The 21797-nt window shown below is 49.4% G+C and overlaps 1 protein-coding gene across 12 annotated transcripts in view; it reads left to right on the forward strand.

The window, feature by feature from the left end:
* Positions 1 to 21797, forward strand: part of LOC139788257 (4-galactosyl-N-acetylglucosaminide 3-alpha-L-fucosyltransferase FUT6-like) — a 49684-nt gene that overhangs the window by 10104 nt on the left and 17783 nt on the right. For 4 of the 12 annotated variants that reach the window (XM_071727999.1, XM_071728007.1, XM_071728000.1 and 1 more), the window contains exons 1-3: positions 388 to 540; positions 1804 to 1915; positions 11157 to 11246. The gene's annotated coding sequence lies outside the window, so the exon portion shown is untranslated. Of the gene's footprint in view, positions 1 to 210; positions 541 to 1803; positions 1916 to 3007; positions 4128 to 4218; positions 4455 to 11156; positions 11247 to 21797 lie in introns of those variants that run through there. The other 8 variants (XR_011722802.1, XR_011722803.1, XR_011722805.1 and 5 more) reach the window with 8 other exon arrangements.

Consider the following 21797-nt stretch of genomic DNA (forward strand, 5'->3'; position numbering starts at 1 on the left):
GGCCTGAGTAAATCCAGCATCTGTCTTTATTTCAGGCACTGGCAGAGATAGGAATCAGAGCACAGAGCTGGCTGAGAGCATTGCAGAGCTCTCTCCCTGCCCAGTGTCTCTCAGCCTTTAGCATGAATTCTGCCCTCAGCCCTACTCCAGGCTGCATCCTGTGCCCAGGACACCATCACACGTCTCCATTTTTTATTTTCCTACATGCAGGCAATGGAGATACCTCGGGGCTCAGAGAAGACCCCACCTTCCCTCCTCCCTTCTCCCCTGCTGTCATCTGCTTTCAACCCTGAAGCCATCATGGAAGGAGGAAGAGAAAGGAAAGATACTCAAGCAACCCCCAGCCTGATGTCTCTTCCTATCAAACAGGATGGAAGCCCAGATGATGCTGTACTCACCGATCCTTGCGGCTAATGAGGAACAAAGAAGCTGCTGCCGGTGTCCCCTCCGGGCATTCCTCCCGCTCAGGAGCTCCAGAGCCCGGATCCTCCCGCAGCCCCGTGCGGCTTTCCCAGCGGAGCAGCCCGGGGATGCATCCAGGTCGGCTCGGCCTTTCTCACAGCAGTCTCTGCTTTGTGCTTCGGGTTTTCTGGGAGGGGGTGAGGTTGGAATTGAGGGCAGTCATTTGTCTTTCGTGGCCGCTGTTTCCTCTGCCTCCTCCTTCCCCTCCAAGGTATTTTATTATTAATATTTTCGGCTCGCAGCTGGCTAAGCCTCAGCTCTCCTAAGTCAGCTAATTGCACCGCTTTTGTGTGTGAGGAGGATGGTGGTGGTGGGGTGGGGGGAGCAGAGAGGGGGGTGTCAGGGAGGATGGGTGGAGAGAGGAGCTGGCAGCACCCCCCTTCCAGTGTCACCTCTCCTCCAATTGGCTGCGAGGTACCAAATATCTCCCTACACTCTTCCTCCGGATGAACGATGCTGCTGGGGCTGAGCACACCATCTCCTTGCTGCTTTCAGTGGGAGCAAGGGATGCCCATCACCCAGCAGGATCTGGTCCCAGAGGGGGTGTGGGAGCTGGGAAGGGAAGAGCCTTTTGAGACAGTGCCTCATTCACTGAGAAAGTAAAGGGTGGCCTCAGTTCGTGGGGGGATGCAGGACCGAATGATCCATCTTCCCTTGTGCATGCAGAGCTGACCTGTACCTAAACCTTGGGCACTGGTGTCACTTCTGGTGCTGGGGCTGTACAGACAGACCCATGGGCAGTCCTGGTGGATCAGCTCCTGTTCCTTGCTTCCAGGATGCCTGTAGCTGCATCAGAGCCTGAGACCTTCGCTGGTTCCTTTGCAAATCTAAAAGTGAATGAAGGTGCAGTGGTTTCCACCTGCTCCAGACTTGGGCTCACATCTCTGCCTGCTGGTTCCTGGGCTTCAGCAGCCAGCTCGGACCAAAGCCTCAGCCCAGCTGCTGGCAGAGGTCAAGGTCAGTTTGGTGATCCCTGCTGTCAAAAATCCCCCCCATGCTTCCATCACACAGCCAAGGTGTTTGCTGCTGTATAAAGCTGAAAGTAACTCCAGCTTTAGGAGTGGCCCCTCAGTGAAGGAACTGTAAGGGTTTGTCTTCTGAGTCTTAGCAGAAACAGTCTGAGAGAGGAGATGCCTCTGCTCTGGTAACTGAGGGAGCAGGACTGCAGAGTCTGCCTGTGCCTGCTGCCCTGTTACCATCTGCCAACACTGAACACTGCCTGGCATTTTTTGGGGGGACTCTCCAGTAGGCAGAGGGACTTTGCAATAGCAGCACGTGGTGGGGGGATGAAGGAGTGCAGTGTGGTGGAAGAGGGAGTTTGGTCCTGTTTTTCTGTTACAGTGAGGAGGGGAGCCCTGTCCCCAGGCAGCCTTCTCCTGCAGTCTCAGCAGGTGCTGGGGTTCTCCAGAAGCACCAGATGAGGTCTGCAGGCTCAGGACGTGCTGTGCTGCAGGTAAACTCATTTAATAGAATCATTTCATAGAATGGTTTGTGTTGGAAAAGACCTTAAACTCACCCAGTGCCACCCCTGCCATGGTCAGGGACACCTCCCACAGCCCAGGGTGCTCCAAGCCCCATCCAGCCTGAGGCCTCCAACACTGCCAGGGATGGGGCAGCCACAGCTTCTCTGGGCAACCTGGGGCTCAGCACCCTCACACCCAAGAATTTCTTCCCAATATTTAATCTCAATCTCCCCTCTTCCAGTTTAAAGCCACCACCCCTTGTCCCATCACTCCCTGCCCTTTTCCAAAGTCCCTCCCCAGAACTCCTGGAGCCCCTTCAGCCACTGGAAGGTGCTCTAAGGTCTCCCTGAAGCCTTCTCTAGGCTGAACAAGCCTGAGGTGACAGTCCCACAGAGCCCTGCTCTGCAGCACTCCCTGCCTGTGCACACCATGCCTCTCCCATCCCTTCACCCATTCCATCCTTCTGTAACCCTGTGTCTCTGATGGGTCCTCACATGTCCCACGTGTTGGGAACAAGGACCCTTGGTACCTCAGCAGGGACATGGCTGGTTTCCAGCCCTTCCAAACACAAGAGGCACAGCTCCAGGCAGACATTGCTGCTCTCTTGGGATTGGGGGCTCCAGCAGGGTGAGTTGCTGAGGGCAGTATTTCCTCAGTTCAGTGAGGAAAAGAAACTGCCACCCTTCAGTGCTAGCCAAACACCAGCAGAAGTAGCCATGGGCAGCCTGGTAGATGCTGAGTCAGACCTGAGGGGTGAAGGGGTGTCCCTCAACCACATTTCACCCTCTGGGCATCTCTGTGGGCCAGGATACACAAGATATTTATGGGTGCTTTAGGGATGCACTGTATTTCTTTATGTATATTATGTATTATGCATTATATGTGATATATTGGATTATATATTTCTATAGTAGAGGCAGACATAAAATCTGTGGGAATAGGAAGTTATGCCAGGAAGTCTCTAACACTTGCTGGCTCCAAAGTTAATTTTCCAAATCTGCAGGGTCATCTCCAGCTAAGGTGAATCTTTACCTTTTTAATCTTAATTTTTACATGAAAATGCTCTTGCTGTGTTTTCCAAGGCAGCTGAAGCCTGACAGCTCGTGGTGGCACACACAGGCATGGGACAGCATCTGAATGCCATCTGCTGGCTGCAGTCCTGGGACCTGGAGCAAGTGTCCTCTGTCCAAACCTCACCTGAGCTCACACTGATGTTCATCTCTTCTTGCTGGGACAGCTGGGTTTGTGACCTTCTTTTTCTGTAGGTGTACTGGGGTGTCTGAAGTGAGCATTGCACCAAGCTGGTTTTTCAGCACTGATGTTCCTGTGGGAATTCTGGGCTGATCCCAAGTTCTGCAGAGTCCTGACGACTGGAGGGGAGGCAAGAGCAAGGCAAGGGAACAGGCTGGGCAGGATCAGGTCCTTCCTGGTGCTGGGTGTTTTCCCAAACAGCTTTTTTTTCACCCTGTTCCAGTCTCTCTTGTGTCTCCACATGTTCATCTCACCTGAATACTGTGGGTTTATGTTACCTGGAGGAAGGGGCAGTCTGTCACTTCTAGAGACACTGTCAGCTGAACAATTGCCTTTTATTTCCCTCAATGTGATGCTCATTTGAGGCACTGAGAGCTTGTGCTGAGGGCACTTTCTGCACCCAGAGGTTCCCCTCCTACCTGTGTGAACCTATGGCAGAAATCATTGGCTTGCTCAAAAATTCTGCTGTTATTATTGCAGCAAACCCGACTGGTGGATGCCAAAGAAACCTGTTTTGGAATCTGCCACAGGAGGGCGGTGAATCCAAGCTGGATACTTTTTTTCTGTGGAGAAGGCATGTTTCTTGCCTGAACTTTTTCATGTGGTCTGTTTTTTTTAGGATTTTAGTCCATCCTAGGGAAGTTGGACACGAAGCAGGTGTGTAAGTTCCAGCTAGTAAAAGAGATTTATCATTCATTGTTTTCAAGCTTAAGATTCTGAATAAATACTCTGCTTTTTGCCTAAGTTTATATTGTGAATATAGATAAAATTGTATCCCCTGTTTAGGAAAAGCTGCAAGGTTAGCAGAAAACCAGTGGTTAATTGCAAACCAATGTATTTAGATGGCCCAATCAGCTACTGAGATTCAACCCTTCCTTTAGGAAAGCAGCTAAAAAGTAGAAATAAAAAACAGGATTAAAATCAAAAGTTCCCTTGCTTGCTGTTTTTCATCATGATAAACACTGGGTCACTTTAATTTGAATCTAAATACACATCTCTGAGGCCTTCTCTGAGTGCTTTGAATCTTATAATTTTTTTGCAGGCTATGTGCTGAAAACAGTGAATTAGCTGAAACTGATTTGCAGCTGGAAGCGTGGCAAGGTGCTGCATTTTAGGGACAGGCACACAAGAGAAGTGTCAGATTTAAATGTTTTGTCCCTTTATGTTTTGTAGTGAACCAGTGCAGCAGTTTTGCTGTTCTTTTGCAGATCATCCTCTGCTCTGAGGGTATTTCCAGCCAGATGTCAAGCTGTCTGTCTGATGTCTGTCTGGTATCTGAGAGGAACTTGCTCATAACATGGACCTGTCTCTCATTTAGGGTCTGGTAAGCAGTCATAGCACCAGGATCTTGTCTTTTCAGAGTAGTTTTTGGTCAGATTTTGTTGTTAGTCATGTAACCTTCCTGTTATGCACTGCTGATTGGCCTCTGATTAACCAAAGTAAGTTTTCAAATGATTTGATAACTTAGATAAAGATGTGGCCCACAATCTTCTTCCTATGTTACTTTTTCTCATGCCTTCTGGTGATTGTTGTTTGCATTCTTCCTGCCTAATCAGTTTCAGAAGTCTCCTTCAGGCTTGCTGTGTTTATGTCAGGCCAGGTGTAGCTATCCCTTTACACTGTGTGGAATTCTCCTTCCATAAGCTGCTCCAATTGGGTCCTGGAATTCAGTGTTCAGAGTGACACAAGGAAGGGATCTGGTTTATTGTTTGACAGGACTTTGCTTTTCCTCTGTTCTTACTCAGTATTTACTCAGACTGGTAAGCTTTAATTCCATGGCATGGGAAGGGCTGTTCTGCTCTGCATCATGCCTGCAGCCTGCACTTTGTACATTTTCTAGCATAACTGTTACACTTTTTTTTTCTTTTTTCTTTTTTCTTTCTTTTTTCTTTCTTTTTCTTTTTTTTTTTTTTCTTTTCAAACCAACACAGACTACTCAAATACTTAAGGAACTTGGTTCACAGTTTATTGGCAGTATCTTAGGCTCAGCTGTCATTTCTCAGTCCCATCTCTTACTGATGCTCAACCCACACACTCATGAACCTGTGTGGTTACCAGCAAATTTATTTAGCCTTAAATCCTCTCTGAAACTTCCTTTTCTTTGTAGATTCTTTAACACTTTCATTATTCTCCTATGGGTGGTGTCCCTCAAGCTTGGGCTTGACCAGATGGTGCTACCTGTTCATAAATACCTTAAAGCATCATTTGATTAACAGGGTGGAACTTTTGTCAGGTGAGCACCTGGGAGGCTGCACTGGGCTCTGGGTTGGTAGAATTTGTGTTCAGAAAACTGCAGGAGCTGGTGGTGCCTCAGGAGGTGAATATGGGACTTGTTCCAGAGGCACAGACCTACCCCTAACCCTTTGCTGACTGCTGCAGTTATGGCAAGGCTACAAATTCAAGATTTATCATCTGAATTTTAGGTTGCCTCTGATTTTAAAATTCTATCAAAGCCCTTGCAGCATAAAAATCCTCCTCAGACTTCCTGCCAGGTGCTCCCACATTTCTGCTTTGCATCTGGTGATTTCTCTGACAGTTTGCTTGAGCTTCTCCAGCTTTCTTATCTATTTCTTATCTATTTACTTATTCTCTCTGTTCCTTCTTACATTGCAGTGCATCCTGTCAGCCTGTGGCATCACAGAGAGAGCTGCTAGAATTTAATCTCTCAAAGGATGGCAGTCAGCACTGCAGAGGGAGAATTCCAGGAAAGTTCTTCTGTAGAGAGCAAGACAAAGAAAACAAACAAACAAAACCCAATAACAAGCAAACCAAAACAAAGCCCAAACCCTCAACCACCCAACCAAACAAAAAAAAACCAGCACCAAAACTAGAGGGGAGCATCACAGGGCATGGATTCCCAGGACACTGATGTGAGACCTTCAGAATTAAGAGAATCTAGGATTCCACCTTAATAGAAGCCTCAGCCTGGGTTAACAAGCAAGAGGGACCTTCTATACAGGACTTATTTGAAATGGTACTCTCTAGTGCTGACTAAAAAGGGATGCACCAAATTGCAGCTCAATTAATTATCTGAATTATTTATCAGTTGTAAAATGCAGATTGCTTGCACATAAAAGGGCTGGGAGGCCAGGAAATATCTCCCAGTAGAGTAGTAGGCTGGGAAGTTGATGAAAAAGATCCTGGGCTTGCCATTAAATTCTAAGTATTTGTATTTTCCCCCTCATTTCAAAAACTGATCTTACATTGTACACAACACAACAAATGCTTCTTGCAGCAGATCCAGTTTGTAGCAATTCCTGTGACAAGTTTATAAAAATGGGGATTTTCTAAGTTCTCAAAAAGCCCTATTTTGGCAAAATCTTTTCAAAGCTGAATATGGTAGTCAAGTGACTCTTGATGTTCTTGATGCTGTAGTTAGCACATAAATAAATGCTGGTTTTTTGTTTGGTTCTTCATGGCTTTTAAAAATCCAGGGTAAGGGTTGATTATGTGAGGTGATACCTCAAAGCTGGGCTGTATGCACACAAACACAACACAGATGTTCTGTTCAGGGAAGGTATTTCTTCATTCTCCAGAGATGCAGACTCTGATCTCATCTTCTTGGAAGCTCTGCTGTAGGAGACCTCTGTTGTGAAAGGTCTGAGCCCAAATCCACAGCCCCAGTTTGAAGAAATGGTGTTGCTCTCCATTTTAAGGCTTGGTTCTGCTCTGATTGTGAAACCTGCACACATTGCTGACCTGCCTAGAAGGTTTCAGGTGAAGGTTTGGGCTCCTGGCTCCATGAAGTTGAAGGAAAACTTTGTTGGGTTCTCTCAGTTGTTCAACAGTTTCATCTTCTCCTTCTGGTGGAAGCACAACTGGAATGGTGCTGCACACCAGGGTGGGATTTCTGGGTGTGGATGTTCAGAGTAGTGACTGAGGAGCTCTCTGGAGGCCCACGTACAAAAAAGACTTTATATCTAAATAATGAGGGCAGAAGGTTGGACTTAAATCTGCCCAAGTGGCCACTGAGATGGACTGAAATTAAGTAGCTAGGATATTTTCAAGTTTTTCAGAGGACTGTAGGCAAGCTTTGTTTCAAAGGCAGCTTTGACTTCTGCTCCAGTGTTGGAATAATCTGGGTCCTGGGATGCTCAGCCCAGCACTCTGTGTGTGTGACTCAGAATTTAAAAATGCTTACTCTGACATCAGGTACCAAAAGGGTGCTTTATTCAGCTCTCACTGCTATTTTATATTACCATTTGTTACATACTTTGTGGTATCTGCTAGAATAATACCAAAGCCTCTGGTAATCTACTAGACTGTAACTAAAATCAGAGTTTATAAATGGAAATACTGACACAACCTTAGAGGGGCATCCTCAAGTGCTTTTCACCATCCAGACCTGCATTAGCTTAGCCTGAAAATGCATTTTTCCTTTTGCAGATTTTTGTCCTTTCCCATTTGCCAGACATTGATTTCCCCACTCCCCACCCCTCTCCTCCAAGCCCTTCAGTTCTAATGGATCTTGAAGTTAAGGTGCCTTTATTTTGCTGTCACTTCCTTGCTCACCCTGACTGATGATGCCAGCACAGCTCTGGGGACCTTTTCACCATTGCAGAGCCAGGAGAGTGAATGCAAGAGGATAACTTTTTACCTTGGTTTTTCTGTAGGGTTCAATCTTTAGTTGTTGGTTTCTTTGCTCAACCCACACACTCATGAGCCTGTGTAGTTACCAGCAAATTTATTTAGCCTTAAATCCTCTCTGAAACTTCCTTTTCTTTGTAGATTCTTTAACACTTGCAATATTCTTCTATGTGTGGTGTCCCTCAAGCTTGGGCTTGACCAGATGGTGCTACCTGTTCATAAATACCTTACAGCATCATTTGATTAACAGGGTGGAACTTTGTCAGGTGAGCAACTGGGAAGCTGAACAATGTAAAATGTTATTTGCAGTCATAGCTGTGAATTCTTCAAAAGCTGCAGAAATCTTAGGCTTCAAAAAAACCTTTCTAGAAAGGTTCTCAAGTTGGTTTTTTCCCTCCTGTTACCAGTGTGTGCTGGTATCAAACCCTGCTGTCTTCCTTAGGTTGTCTCATAGATTTCATTCAGGATTTGACCCCTAACGTATGGATTCAGGCTTTTAATACAAGAATAGAAATATCCTGGGAATTAAATATGGCCAGAAGCAGTTTTAAGACAACTGAAGCAGGCTGGAATGGATCAGTATTTTGACCCACAGCAAATGGAGTTAAAGAATGTGGACCTTAGAAATGTAAATCACAGAAACTTCATCTCATCTCATCTCATCTCATCTCGGGTGTGTCTGCCTTCTTTTAGGCAACTTGCAGATTTTACAGAAACCTCTGAGGGAAAACTGCAGCTTTCATGTGGCTCCCTGCAGTCTGCAGCCCTGGCCAGGCAGCCAGGGCTTTGGTGACCTGACTGCCACCTCCTGATGCTCAGAGCCTCCCAGGGCCCCTCTGATGAACATTTAAGAGGCTCCAAGCCTCCCAAAGCCTGAGCTGAGCAAAAAATCTGCAGAGCAGCTGACTCTGCTCTGACAGGGGAGTTGGACTGGGTCATCCTTGGAGGTCCCTTCCAATCCCTAGTTTTCTGTCATTCTGGGAATCCCTCCCACCCTCTGGGGAATATTTCTTCTGGCTGTGCCTGGAGATGCATGGAGTGGGCTGCAGAGGTCCCTTTGCACCAGGAGATTGCTGGGGATGAGCTCTGAAAGTGTCCTAAGGGGAAGCAGAAATGGGAATTTCAGTCCCAACCTAAACCTCACAGCTCTCTAAAGACTGACTGAGATGATGCTTCCAAAAAGCTGATATTGGGAAGGTCTTGCTGCTGGCCCAAGGACCTTTTGCAAAGGAGAAGGCTTCGAGATGCTCACTGGTCAAACTGGGGATGTGGGACTTTTCTGGCAGCTAAACTGAAACCTCCCCAAGCTCTGCCCAGCACAGGTTGCTGGAGCTGAGAGCAAACCTCAGGGCTGGTTTGTGTGCACCCACTCTGCAGGTTTGCTTGCATGTCTGTGTGCTTCCCAGGAGCTGGGTTGAAACTGAGGGCATCTTAAATGTCTTTCTTCATGGCCAAAGCATCAAAATGTTTTCATCTGGCAGAGCAGCCCAGAGAGGGATGTCCAGGGGATGAAAGGGGGCTGAGATTTCCACACCTCCTCCATTCACTGTCCTGGTTCCTGAAGCTTTCAGAGGTCTCTGGATGGAGATGACCAGACACTAACACTCTCTAAAAGCCCAAATAAGAAACATCCATAGTCTGCTTACTCTTCTTTCCACCTGTTTTTGACAAGCTTGGGCATTCACTGAATTTTCCTGAGGCTGCCGGCATTTCCATTAACCTTGTGGCAGGGTGGTTCCCAGCAAACACTGCTGGCTGATTTCAGGGTTGGAATAGGAAAGCTCCAGCCTCCCCCTCAGACCTCTCTCTGAGAGCTCTGACTCTGCAGATTTGCCTCCCCGAGCTTCTCTGCAGAGGTTCAGCAGCCACATGGAGCTGTGGGGCCCATCAGCACACTGCTGGGATGCTGCTGGGTTTGGGCCATGGGTTCCTGACAGCTCTGCCCATACAGAGCCTCCTTCCAGCCCAGTCCTCAGGGTCCCAGACCCCAGCAGCCTCCTAGGAGCAGATGGTGCTTTATCCCCATCCCACACAGCCCGGGCCATGTTCCACCCCAAGGCGTTGCCTTCATAGAATCATAGAATCATAGAATGGGCTGGGTTGGAAGGGACCTCAGAGCTCATCAAGTCCAACCCTTGCTCCACTCCCCCCGTGGTTCCCAGCCCATGGCACTGAGTGCCACATCCAGGCTCTTTTGAAATATCTCCAGGGATGGAGAATCCACCCCTTCCCTGGGCAGCCCATTCCAAGGTCTGATCACCCTCTCAGTAAAGAAATTCTTTCTAATGTCCAACCTAAACCTCCCCTGGCACAACTTGAGCCCTTGCCAAGGTGAGAAGGAAAGGAATGGGTGCCCGAGTGAGTGCAATGCTCCTGTGTGAGCTAAACCTCTTACTAAACACCATAAAATCCATGTAGGAAAAGGCCATCCTGACTGTCCAGCTCTGGGAGAAGCCTTCCAGAGTTTTCATCTTACTGAGGATCCAAGCAGGAGGTGTGAGGTCTGCAGAAATCCTTCTTGTTCAGGCTGCCTGCTCACAGAACTGATCCTCCTAAACACCTGCAGGTATTTCTTTTCTCTGCCTTGTTTCCCTCCCTGCAGGTCAGGCAGAGGTTTCAGGTTTTTTCCTCATTTAGGAGGGTAAGAAATGCTCTTAGTGGTAACACTCTAATGCTCAGTTGCAAAAATCCCCAGGAGCTGGAGCTTGAAAATGCCACAAAATTGTGTGATTTGGGGACTTGGTGGAGCCGGTGATGCTGCAGCTCCTGGTGGTTTCACAGGGGTTGGTTTTATCACCTTTATAGTAAAAGAAAAAAAAAAAAAAGGGGGGGAAAAAAAGGAAATAAAATTTCTGTTTGAAATTTCAGCTCCTAGCCCTTGCCTCCTGTCTGCTTGCTGGGCACCACTGGGAAGAGTCTGGCTCCAATCACTCTATAGGGTAAGCTGGCTGAAATTAAGATGAAACATTTGTTTGTAGGAAAAATAAAAGTTATTTTGGTTCTTTGGAGATTATTTACAACTTGAATCAAAGTTTGAATTTAAAAAAAGAAACAACAAATGAGCATTCTAGGGATGAAAAGCTGCAGGCTTTGTTTAAGATATGCTTGAAATGAAATCTTTAACTTTTTATTGCACTGTGACATTCTCCATTTGAAATTTGCCTGCCTTTAATTAAGAAAGTGGGGACCACAAGTGCCTCCAAATATACATTTGAAAACTGAGAAACTTTTTATTTTGGGGAGAACAAAATGTTTTCATTTTCTTCACTTAAGGAAAAAAAAAAAAAAAGAGTTTTCCCATGAGAGATAGAAAGGTTTCATGCTGGGTTGACCTAAAGAGAAAAAAATATTGTCTCCTAATTATTTTTTTTTTTTTAAATTTTATCTTTAAAGGGCAAGCCAGCTCATTGCACCATTCCAGGCTTCACCTCTAGGAACTGAAGAGAAGGGGAATGAGCAAAGATGTCAGAATCTGGCAGGTCTGTGAAAGGTGGATTGGGTCAGACTCATTCCTGTTGGGTGTCAGGAGTTGTTGTAGATCCTGAACTCTCCCCTCTGGTGTGGGGAGGGCACAGGACAGGACATGGGCATGGGCAGAATCTGTGCCTGCTGATATTGAGCTCAGTGGGGTTTTGGCAGAGCTGGAAACCACAGCATGAACATGTGGCAACCCCTCCACCCTCTCCTTGGAGTGTCTTCCAGTTCTTCCTGGGAGGTTGATCTTCTCCAGTTGAGATTTTATGGGACAACTGCTGAGGTTCCTGGTCCAGGGGGAGGGGAAGCACTGAAAGTCATTACCAACCAGAGCCTGTCTGGGGCTCCCTGTGCTGGGAGAGAATTCCCAAATCCCTGAGCACCAGGCCCTTTGCTCCAGGGCTTTCCAGGTGTGTGGAGGGGACCAGGTACTTAGTGCTAAGGATTTGGTTCAAAGGGAGGGGACCTGTGGTGAAGCAGAGCGTGGTGGGTGCAGGCTCTGCAGCAGCCTCTGCCTCTCCTCTGAGCTGCTGCCTCCCACACTCTGGGTTCTGCAGGACACTGTGGAGAAGGCAGAACCCATTTGGTGGGCACCAGCTGCAGTGGTGAAGTTTTACACCTCCCAGGGGTTAAGGGAGGGAAGTGTCCTGCGGGAGCGGCAAAGAAAATGCGTGCAACCAATATGGTTGATAAACGAACTTCTGGTTTATTGCGCAGCAACTTTTGCTTATATAGTGCTTCCGTGACCACACCCCAGCCACCAACATAACTTTTTATTGGACACCCGGTGTGTTTACCTGTAGCACAGCGAATCCCTGGTGCAGGTAGCACCGGAGTATGGGCCGATCTAATTGGCCTCCCAAACATGGGGTTGGGCATAGTAAAGGGGTCGTACCTCCTACCTCTTCGAGAATATTCAGGAATATTCTCCAACATTCTCCGAGCCTTCCTAACATTCCACAACAGTGTCCAAAGGTATTTTGGGTACCAAAAGCATCACGATTCCCAGCTGGGACCCTGCTGGCAGCACCTTCCCTCTTCTCTGGGACAATGGGGATAGGGGGGGATCTGGCACCCCCTGAGTCCCACCAGGCTTTGACCATGGCAGTAGGGATGTGCAGGGGGGATCTGGGGTGGCTGGTGCCTACCCAGCATCAGTTCCCCATCTGAACTCAGCCCTGGGGAGGCCACAGCTTGAGTCCTGTGTCCAGTTCTGGGCCCCTCAGTTTAGGAAGGAGATTGAGGTGCTGGAGCAGGTCCAAAGGAGGCAACTGGGCTGGTGAAGGGATCCAGCACAAGTCCTGTGAGGAAGGGCTGAGGGAGCTGGGGGTGTTGAGGCTGGAGAAGAGGAGGCTCAGGGGAGACCTCATCACTCTCTACAACTCCCTGAAAGGAGGTTGGAGCCAGGGGGGGGTTGGGCTCTTTTCCCAGGCAACTCTCAGCAAGACAAGAGGGCACAAGAGGTCTCAAGTTGTGCCAGGGGAGGTTTAGGTTGGACATGAGAAAGAATTTCTTTCTGGAGAGGGTGCTCAGGCATTGGAATGGGCTGCCCAGGGAAGGGGTGGATTCTCCATCCCTGGAGATATTTCAAAAGAGCCTGGATGTGGCACTCAGTGCCATGGGCTGGGAACCACGGGGGGAGTGGAGCAAGGGTTGGACTTGATGAGCTCTGAGGTCCCTTCCAACCCAGCCCATTCTGTGATTCTGTGATTCTATGAAGGCAACGCCTTGGGGTGGAACATGGCCCGGGCTGTGTGGGATGGGGATAAAGCACCATCTGCTCCTAGGAGGCTGCTGGGGTCTGGGACCCTGAGGACTGGGCTGGAAGGAGGCTCTGTATGGGCAGAGCTGTCAGGAACCCATGGCCCAAACCCAGCAGCATCCCAGCAGTGTGCTGATGGGCCCCACAGCTCCATGTGGCTGCTGAACCTCTGCAGAGAAGCTCGGGGAGGCAAATCTGCAGAGTCAGAGCTCTCAGAGAGAGGTCTGAGGGGGAGGCTGGAGCTTTCCTATTCCAACCCTGATGTATTTAAAGCACTCAAATGAGAAAATGGAGCTTTTCTTTCTCAGGAGTTGGTTTGCATGGCTAAACCAGGAAGGCAAGCATCCTGTGATAACTGGGCTGGAGGGATGGTGTGGTCCTTGTGCAGGAGCTGAGAGCCTCACTGCTGGTCCAGCCATCCCCTTGGAGAGGCCCCTGGGGTTTCTCCCACCTACAGGTTACCTGAATGAAGGAGAAATGCCCAAACCCCACCAGGATGCTCCCTGCAGTGGGGTGGAATCAGGGTTGCAGCTTTTCACCAGCCTGAGTGTGTCTGGACCTCCCCAGCACCTGAGCCATCATCCCCCCTGTCCCTGGGGACAGACACTCATCAGTCCTCTCTAAACACTTGTCATGTTGGACTGGGCTCCTTGAGACAAGTTCCTTTGTGGCAGAGATGGAGCCTGGGACCTGAGGCCTTGTCTGATGGCTCAGGTTCCACTCCCTGACAGGCTGAGGGTTTGTGGAAGCTCCAGAAAGCAGCAGCCCCAGCCCAGCCCCCCCCTTCCCAAGCCCTGCACCAGGCTCAAGCTTCATTCCTGCAGTGCTGGCTGGTCCTGGAGGTGTTTGATGGAGATCCATGGGCACCTCCTGCAGGAACCATCCTTCTGCACCAGGGAAATAGGTTCTGGGGTAGACCAGAGGTGCCAGAGAAAAAAGACAATGGGTGGGGTTTATTTTTTATCCCCCACTTTAGGTTTGAAGCCTTGGACCAAAGCATCTGGGAGAGATTATGGCCCTGCCCCAGGGGCTGGTGTTTGTGCCAGCTGAAATGGCTCATGAGAAGGGGGCATCGTGTGGCCTGACCTGCTCCTTGGGGCTTGTTTACATCTCATGGAGGGGAAAATTTCCTCCCTGGTGATCAGCACCAAATCCTCCCTTCCCTGATTGCCTGTTTGACTTCCCTGGGTACAAAAACAAGCAGAGAAGCATAAACAGTGCTGTCCAACCTGCTTGCTTTATCCTTTTTTTTTTTTATGCTGAGCAGGGGCTGGCCCTGGCTTGGGGAGTGGATTGTTTGGTGTCAAGGCAACCCTGGTGAAAAACATCCTGGTCCTTGGCTGCCTTCACACCTGCTTGGCTGGGTGGGATTTTCTTTGTTCAAGTGAAGCAGGATGTAGATTTTGGAAGTTTCTTCTTCGTGGTTTGTTTTTTTTTTTTTTTTTTCCCATTTTTTTTTTTTCCCCCCAGTTTTTCAAGGACGAATCCAGCTCCTGTGGTTTCTTGTAATTTCTCAGTTCCTGGCTGGAGATGGAAGCAGCATCTGATGGCCTGGGCAGCTGCTCAGAGGTTGGATGGTCAGAAGAGGAGAGGATATGATGCTGTCTGACCTCACAGATGGGCAGGGGAGTCCTCCAGAGCTGGAGGGAAGGATGCCAACACTCACTGCTGCATCTTGCCCCCTGCCCTTGCTGTCAAAGGAGCCTGTGGATGCTAAGAGCTGAAATGAGTTTGAGAAGAGACAATTACATGTAGGAGAACTTGCTGAGGGGTTACATCTGGCTCAAGAGTTCCTCTGAGCTGGAAACAGCTGGAGACCAGGACAGGTCACATCCATTTGAGTTCTCTGGGAGGGAAACTGAGTCCTTGGGCTGCCCTGGTGGGGTGGTCTGAGTGAGGACCTTGTCCCTTGACTCCTCATTCTGGGGTTTATTTCTGCTGCCTCTCCAGGGAGCTGGTGTTGGACTCTGCTGCTGGCAGAGCTGGGACCCAGGGATGTTGGGTGCTAAACCTGCTCTGTTTCTGAGCTGGGAGCCCAAGCTGTTTCCATCTCCAAGAAGAGAAGAAAGGGCTGATCCTGCTCAGGTGCAGGGGGAGGAAGGGAGGGAGATGGATGGATGAGACTGACCCTTCCTCTTCTCACTCAGCCCCTGGTTCTTGTTATTTTCCCTCCCAATCTTCCCTCTCAGTCCTCTCCTCCTCCCTCTCCCTACGCTGCTCTTCTGCTTCTCCCCTTCCTTTTGGTTTCCTGCACCCTCCTGCCCCACTCAGCCTCTGGATGAAACAGCTCCCAACCTGCCAGACAGTCTGTGAAAAACAACCTCTGCTGTTTGCCAGTTCCTGGAACTGTCGAGGTGGGGAAATTGAAGCAAACAAGCAAATGGGCCATGAAACCCAACATCAGTCAAGAATGCAGCTTTCTGCTGCTGGTGATGGGCTGATATCTACAGTGACAGAGCCAGGAAGGTTTTTCTCCTCTGCTTTAACACAGAAGGTTGTTTTAAATATTTTTTTTCTTAATTTTTATTTTAGTTTGTTTTGGTTTTTTTTTTATATTCTGCATTAAGTTCCACACTTGCAATTGCTGAGAGCAGAGGGATGCCAGGGGTCAGCAGCAGAGAAAACTGCTCTTCTCTTTCATGCCTTTTTTGGGAGGACAGAAGATGACTCAAATTGATTGACTTCTGGGATTCATGCAGAGGTGAATAATCTGCTGAGGAACATCCTCACCCCCCAGAGAAGCTGGAGCTGATGGATTTGCAGGGGGAGCTCCATGGCATTTTATCTGCCAAGGAAAACTTTCCACCTGCCCAGCTCTTGGATCCACCCCCATCTCAAACCATCACCACGTTTCACCAAGACAGGGGCTGACAGAAAGGGGCAGAGGTTGTCTGGCTTTTCATCTTGATGTTGTTCATCAACACCAACCACATCCTCAGGGGGGTTGGCATTAAGATAACCCCCAGAGCACCTCCTCTTGGGTGCTGGACATAAAGCACAGCCTGTCCCATCATGAAGGAGGCGTCTGCTGCTCAGTTATGGTTTGGGGCTCCTATCTTGGGACCTTGCTCTGCTCCAGCTCTGTGTTAAATCAGGTTCAGCTGTGCCACAGCCCCTCAGGAGCTGCCTCCTGATTTCAGGTTGCATTTTATTGCTGGCCAATTCCTTGCCCAGTGTAGGGGAGAAGGAACATTGCACCAGTCTTTGCCCTTAACTTTGTTGACTTTTGTCCCTTCCTGGAAAGGAACTGATGAGAGGAGAGGCATTTGGGTAGGAATTCATTGGGTAGGGGATACCAAGGAATTCACCCTGGCTGGAGTCCCAGGGGCATGGCCTTGTCTTGTCTCTCCCAGTACAGTTCCTGTGGACCAGGCATTGATGCTCTGAATGTTTTGGAGGCTTCAGCTTGGGACACTGTGGTTTGGTTGCCTGCCCTGGGAGAGGGATCAGGCAGTGCATGGGAGAGAAGCTGGAATGGAGAAGCTGTGGGGCTTCCCCAGAACTGTGCTGGTTCATTTCTGAAGGGCTTCAATTTCTGATCTTGATGAGGAGCTGCTGCTGATGTGAACAACTTGAAACCACCTGGTGCAAAGTGACTGCTTTAAAGAGCATTAAAAGAGATGCTTAAACTTCTATTGATTTCAGACAGAGCCCATGCAGAAGATGGTTTGTCCTGGTGTTTTATTAGCCAGTAATAACCATTTATTATTGCTGCTGCTCACTAGTGAGAGCCCCAGCACAGCAGGTCCTCAAGTGGTGAAAGGAGCATGATAAATCTTGCTACCAGTTCCTGCCCTGATGGGTGGAGGGCACTGAGGGTGGATCCTGCTTGGAGATTCCCAAGCTGTTGACAGCTGAGAGCGAGGTCCAGGCTGCCCCAGTGAACCCCCTGTGACCTTGACATTGATGTGTGAAGGGTTAATAAGGGCTTTGCTCTGCCCCCCCCCTCCCCTCTTCACATCTGCTGATTAATTCCAGCCAGGTGTCCATGGTTCAGGTCTTGAAACAACAATTGCTGAAGTGTCTGGGAACACTTAGTTAGGCTTCACTCTGCAATTCCAAGTATGGATAAATATTTGCACCTCTGTGGCTGTAAGACACCTTTGAGATATGAAGGCAATTACTGGAGGAGGTCTGTACAGGAGAAAAAGACAGATTTCCTGGGGAGCAGGGGGTGCAGAGGCAGGCAGGACTCGTGGGCTCTCCTTGCAGCTCTTTCTGGGTGGTCTTGGGGAAGGTCAGGGGGCAGCTGGTGTTGGGTGCTGGAGGGGTCATCATCCTCTCAGGGAATTCAAAAATCCTCCCACTGATTTTTGCCTCTGGAGTTTCTGGGCTCTGGTTGCCCCTCGTGAGCCGACTGACATGGGAGAATGAGGAGGAGAAATGCAGAATCCAGAAGCATGTGCAAAGCCTCTTCCTTCAGAGAGCCTGAGGGAGGGCCCTGTATGGCTCAGTGATCCCGGAAACCATGGTTAATTTGGGTGAGTTTTGATTCCCATCTAGGTGTGTTTTAATATCCACAGTGTCCTGCCACTTGGATGAGAAAAAGTCCACAGTTTTCAGCTCTGTCTTTGGGGGGACACACACACAACTCCACCACACTCAATTCCTGGCTTTCAGCAGTGCCATCCTGGACTGGATCCAAGCAGAAAAAAGTGGCTGCCCCCTCCCCAGAAGGGCAACTTGGCCTCTCTGTGGCCTCCTGTGGCCTCCTGCACTCCTAAATGTGTGGCCCTGTGTCCTTTCCTGGGTTTGGGTCTGAAAACTGGATGGACACTTCTGGAGGCTGAGACCACTTCTCACTCTGGGCAGTGTAACCCCCCTGAGCTGGGGAATTAAAGCTCACCCCAAGACCTCCTCATTGCTTTGATTCAGAGACATATTTGGGCTAGAGGATCCTTATTCTTTGGCCAAATAAACAGCCTCTGCAGAGAGCTCTTCCCTCCAGTGATGAGGTTGCTTTACCCCTCACTGTCTGCATGGCTGGGGAATCTGTGGTGTATTAAAAGGGCTGTAATAACTTCACAGGCATTTCCACCTTCAAGTGCTCATAATAATGCTCATAAAGTACACTCCAGTGTGAAGTGCTTGTGAATTATTTGACTTAAGGTAGGGGAAAAAAAAAAAAAAAGAATAAATAAGAAAAGACCCGGACTGAATTCATAGCTCTAGAAGAACCATAAATTTAGGGGAACCATATTGCAGAGGGTTATTTTGTGTGTGCAATAAAAGGAACAATTCTGGCTTATGGTGCATAAATTTGGTTTGAATGGTTTTGAAGCAAAGACCTTTGAAATAGCTTAGAACTTTTCTCCTTCGTTTTATTGTTGTCTTGAAGAGAAACAGCAGATGCTTTGGTGTTTTGCACGAAGACAAATGAGGACTGGGATGGAATCAGAGTTAACTTGGTATCTTCTCCCTGCTTCACCTGAAGCAGGTGAGGAGGGTGAACAGGAGGATGCTCAGGGGGGGTGCTCAGCCTGGGGCTGGCTCCCTCTGAGCCCCCACTGGGGTTTGGTGGCCACATGGCTCCCATTCACCACTCTCGTGGCAATAAATATCCGTGATCCCAAATCCTGTGGTAGTGATCAACTTGTCCAGAGGCGTTTCTGGATGCTGTTCACAGGAAGGCAGAGCTGTGAGATTTGTCTGCTCTCATTTCCCAACCTGAGGGTGAGGCTTTTACAAGGAGGTGGAGGGCAGGGAGCCAGGGGGTACCCCCAGAGCACAGCAGGGTTAGTGACAGGCTTGCGTTTACCCTGGAGTGGAAAAAAAGGCAGATTCTGGGGAAAACCAGCATTCACCGTGTCCTGAGGAGGTGCTTGCAAGTGATGGAGAAGGATTGACACCTCTGATCACCTCCTGCCTGAGGAGGAGGGTGGGAGAGTGGAGCTGGTTTAGGATGTGGCTCTCTGGGTCAAGACAACCTGCCCCGGTGCATCCTGCCCAGTGCTCCACCTTCCCTGGATTCCTGGAGCTGAGGAAGCTGGAATTGCCAGGACAGGCATCTGTTTCAAGCAGCAGGAACGCAGACACCACCGTTACCTGCTTTGGGGGATCTTTTTTTTTTTTCTTCCCCTCCTTTGCTACATATCCTGATCAGGCAGAGCAACCTGAAACAAAGCCCCAGCTCATAAATCCTCACTGCTGCCAGGATCCCGGAGGGTTTTCTTCCCTCTGTCAAACTGAGTAATCAAATCCCTTCCAACACGTTTTTAATTGGGTAACTGAAGGCTGTAATCTTCCCTCTGGGACATGTGCAGTGTGCTTGCTCAGGCAGCAGGGAGGTGTTGGCTCCCAGGGTGTCAGTGACGCCAAACAACAACCGGGGCTTTTCCAGCCTGGAAGCACTCGGAGCTCTGGGTGGAAGCTGGAGCCCTGGCACCCACATGGGAGCAATTTGGGGAAATTCCTGGGAAGCACTGCAGCTCGGGATGTGCTCCCCCAGGGCCAGATTGGTGGCTGCATGGGGATGGTGGGGATGCTCCCTCCTTTTCCTGCTAAAGCACCACAGGTGGGGAATTGAGGAATGCCTGAAGAGCTGTGGGATTGTGCCAGAAGTCAGAGCATGGCTGGGGTTGGAAGGGACCTTAGAGATCATCACCCCAACCCCCCTGCCATGGGCAGGGTCTTCCAGCCCAGGGTGCTCCAAGCCCCATCCAACCTGGGGCCTTCAACTTTTCCAGGGATGGGGCAGCCACAGCTGCTCTGGACAATCTGTTCCAGTGTCTCACCACCCTCCTATTGAAGAACTTATTCCTAATATCCAGTCTAAACCTTTCTCCTTATGTTTAACACCATTTCCCTTTGTCTTATTGCTGGACACTCCACGAGAAGTCCCTCTCCAGCCTTCCTGGAGGTTCCCTTCAGGTGTTGGAAGGCAGCTCTAAGGTCCCCCTGGAGTCTTCTCCAAGCTGAACAATCCCAGCTCCCTCATCCTCTCCTGGATCATCATTATGGCCTGGCCCTCCTCTGGACTCCTTCCAACATATCTGAGTCTTTCTTATGGAGAGGGCACCAGAACTGGATGCAGCATTGGAAATAATAGGATTTCCTATCAAGTCACCAGAATAAATGCTTGGAGACCCATTTGGTTCTTTGCTTTGAACTTTTGAGTTGCCCAGGCTACAAATCCCAAGGGAAAGGCACCCAATGTGGATATTCCCTTGTCCCATTCCAGCTCCTCCTGCCCAGCCAGCCCCTTCCCCATGCAGCTTCTTGGCCAGGGCAGAGCCAGAATCCCACCAGGACCTTCTCTAAAGGGATGCTTGGAAGAGATGTCTGGATACAGACACAGGGGAAGATTCTCTTGTCTTGGATGGATATTGCAGGGAGGCCTCCTGCACGAGGGTTCTATCTCTGCCAAGGTGATTTATCAGGAATTGTACTAACTCCAGCAATTCCTGACATCCACAGAAATGTCTAATCCTGTTTTGGAGCTACCTGCATTCTTGGCCTCTCTACATCCTCCTTTTCCTGGGAATTCTTCCTTCAGGGCTGTGCTAGAAATATACATTAATGTCAAAAAACCTACAGAGAAACAGAAGATGTTGCAGTGGGTGCCCATGGGGCAGGGTGGATGCTGGGGCTGTTTGGGGCTCAGTGGTGGATGTGAATGTTCCCTGCGTGTTCCTCAGCCATGGGCTGAGCCCAGAATGGTTCAGGTCTGGAGATTTTGGTCCTTTAGGGAGGGAAAAACAGAGAAGCTGTGGCTGCCCCAACCCTGGCAGTGTCTCAGCCCAGGTTGGATGGGACTTGGAGCAGCCTGGGCTGGTGGGAGGTGTCCCTGCTCATGGTTGGACATTATCTGGAACCAGATGATTTTTTAAGTTCCCTTCCTCCCCAAACCACTCGTGGGATCCTGTGAAAATGCTGCTGGATTTGCAGGGAGAGGTTACAGCTCTGACTGAGATGACTGGGGACATCCTGAGAAATGGACAAACTGGTTAAAGAAGTGGCTGTGGTTTGGGTTCCCCCTTCATGGACTGGCTTGTTGGGATGTTGGAAAACAACATCAGGAACTGAGGATGTCCCATCCCAGGGTGGCCCTGGCTCCCTGCTCAGAACCAGAGGGGGCTGCAAAGAGGTCCCAGCAGCAGCTCCAAGCCTGACATCTCCAGCATCCAGCTCTGTAAGGGGAAAGAAAACAACCCCAACCTTGACAAACCTGTCAGACCTGGGGGGAAGATTCCTGCTCATCCCCATTGCACTAATAGAAAATATTTAAGTGCTGAGCCCCCCCTGACTCTATGGCAGTGTGCAGGAACTGTGGGTTCCTCTGCAAGCTGTGGGGTTCTTTTCTCTCTGTCACACCAACTCCTGAGAGATTTCCCTGGATGGGAGGCAGAAAAATCACAACTGAATCACTGGCAGAGCCAACTGCAAAGGGTGCCCCAGCTCAGAGCTGGGTGCCTGGGTGTTGGTCTGGGATTTTTTATGAAATGCAAGGCAATTCCCATGGGTGATGTGTGTTTCCAAAGAGTTCCTGTGCACCCAGGGTATACAGCAAACCACAGGGGGGTTAATAACTGGATTTTCTGATTGCCTCTGCCTGGAGCCAGATCTGTATCAGGCCCTTGGCTGGTTCTGGGGAAGCGTTGAGCCCCGTGCTCCCTGCTCAGCCCCAGACAAGCCCCTGCCTGGGTGGAAAGTTCACTCCTCAGACCTGTAAATTTAAACAGCTCAGGAGGCAGCTGGGGTCTAATCCAAACCAGTAGGAAATATCCTCCCAGAGGGTTTTCCTGCTCTGCTGGATGCAGATCTGAGGCATTTTGAGCAGGGCAGGTGCCAGGACCCCA

This window comes from Heliangelus exortis, chromosome 28, assembly GCF_036169615.1.
Source record: "Heliangelus exortis chromosome 28, bHelExo1.hap1, whole genome shotgun sequence".
Taxonomy (NCBI): Eukaryota; Metazoa; Chordata; class Aves; order Apodiformes; family Trochilidae; genus Heliangelus; species Heliangelus exortis.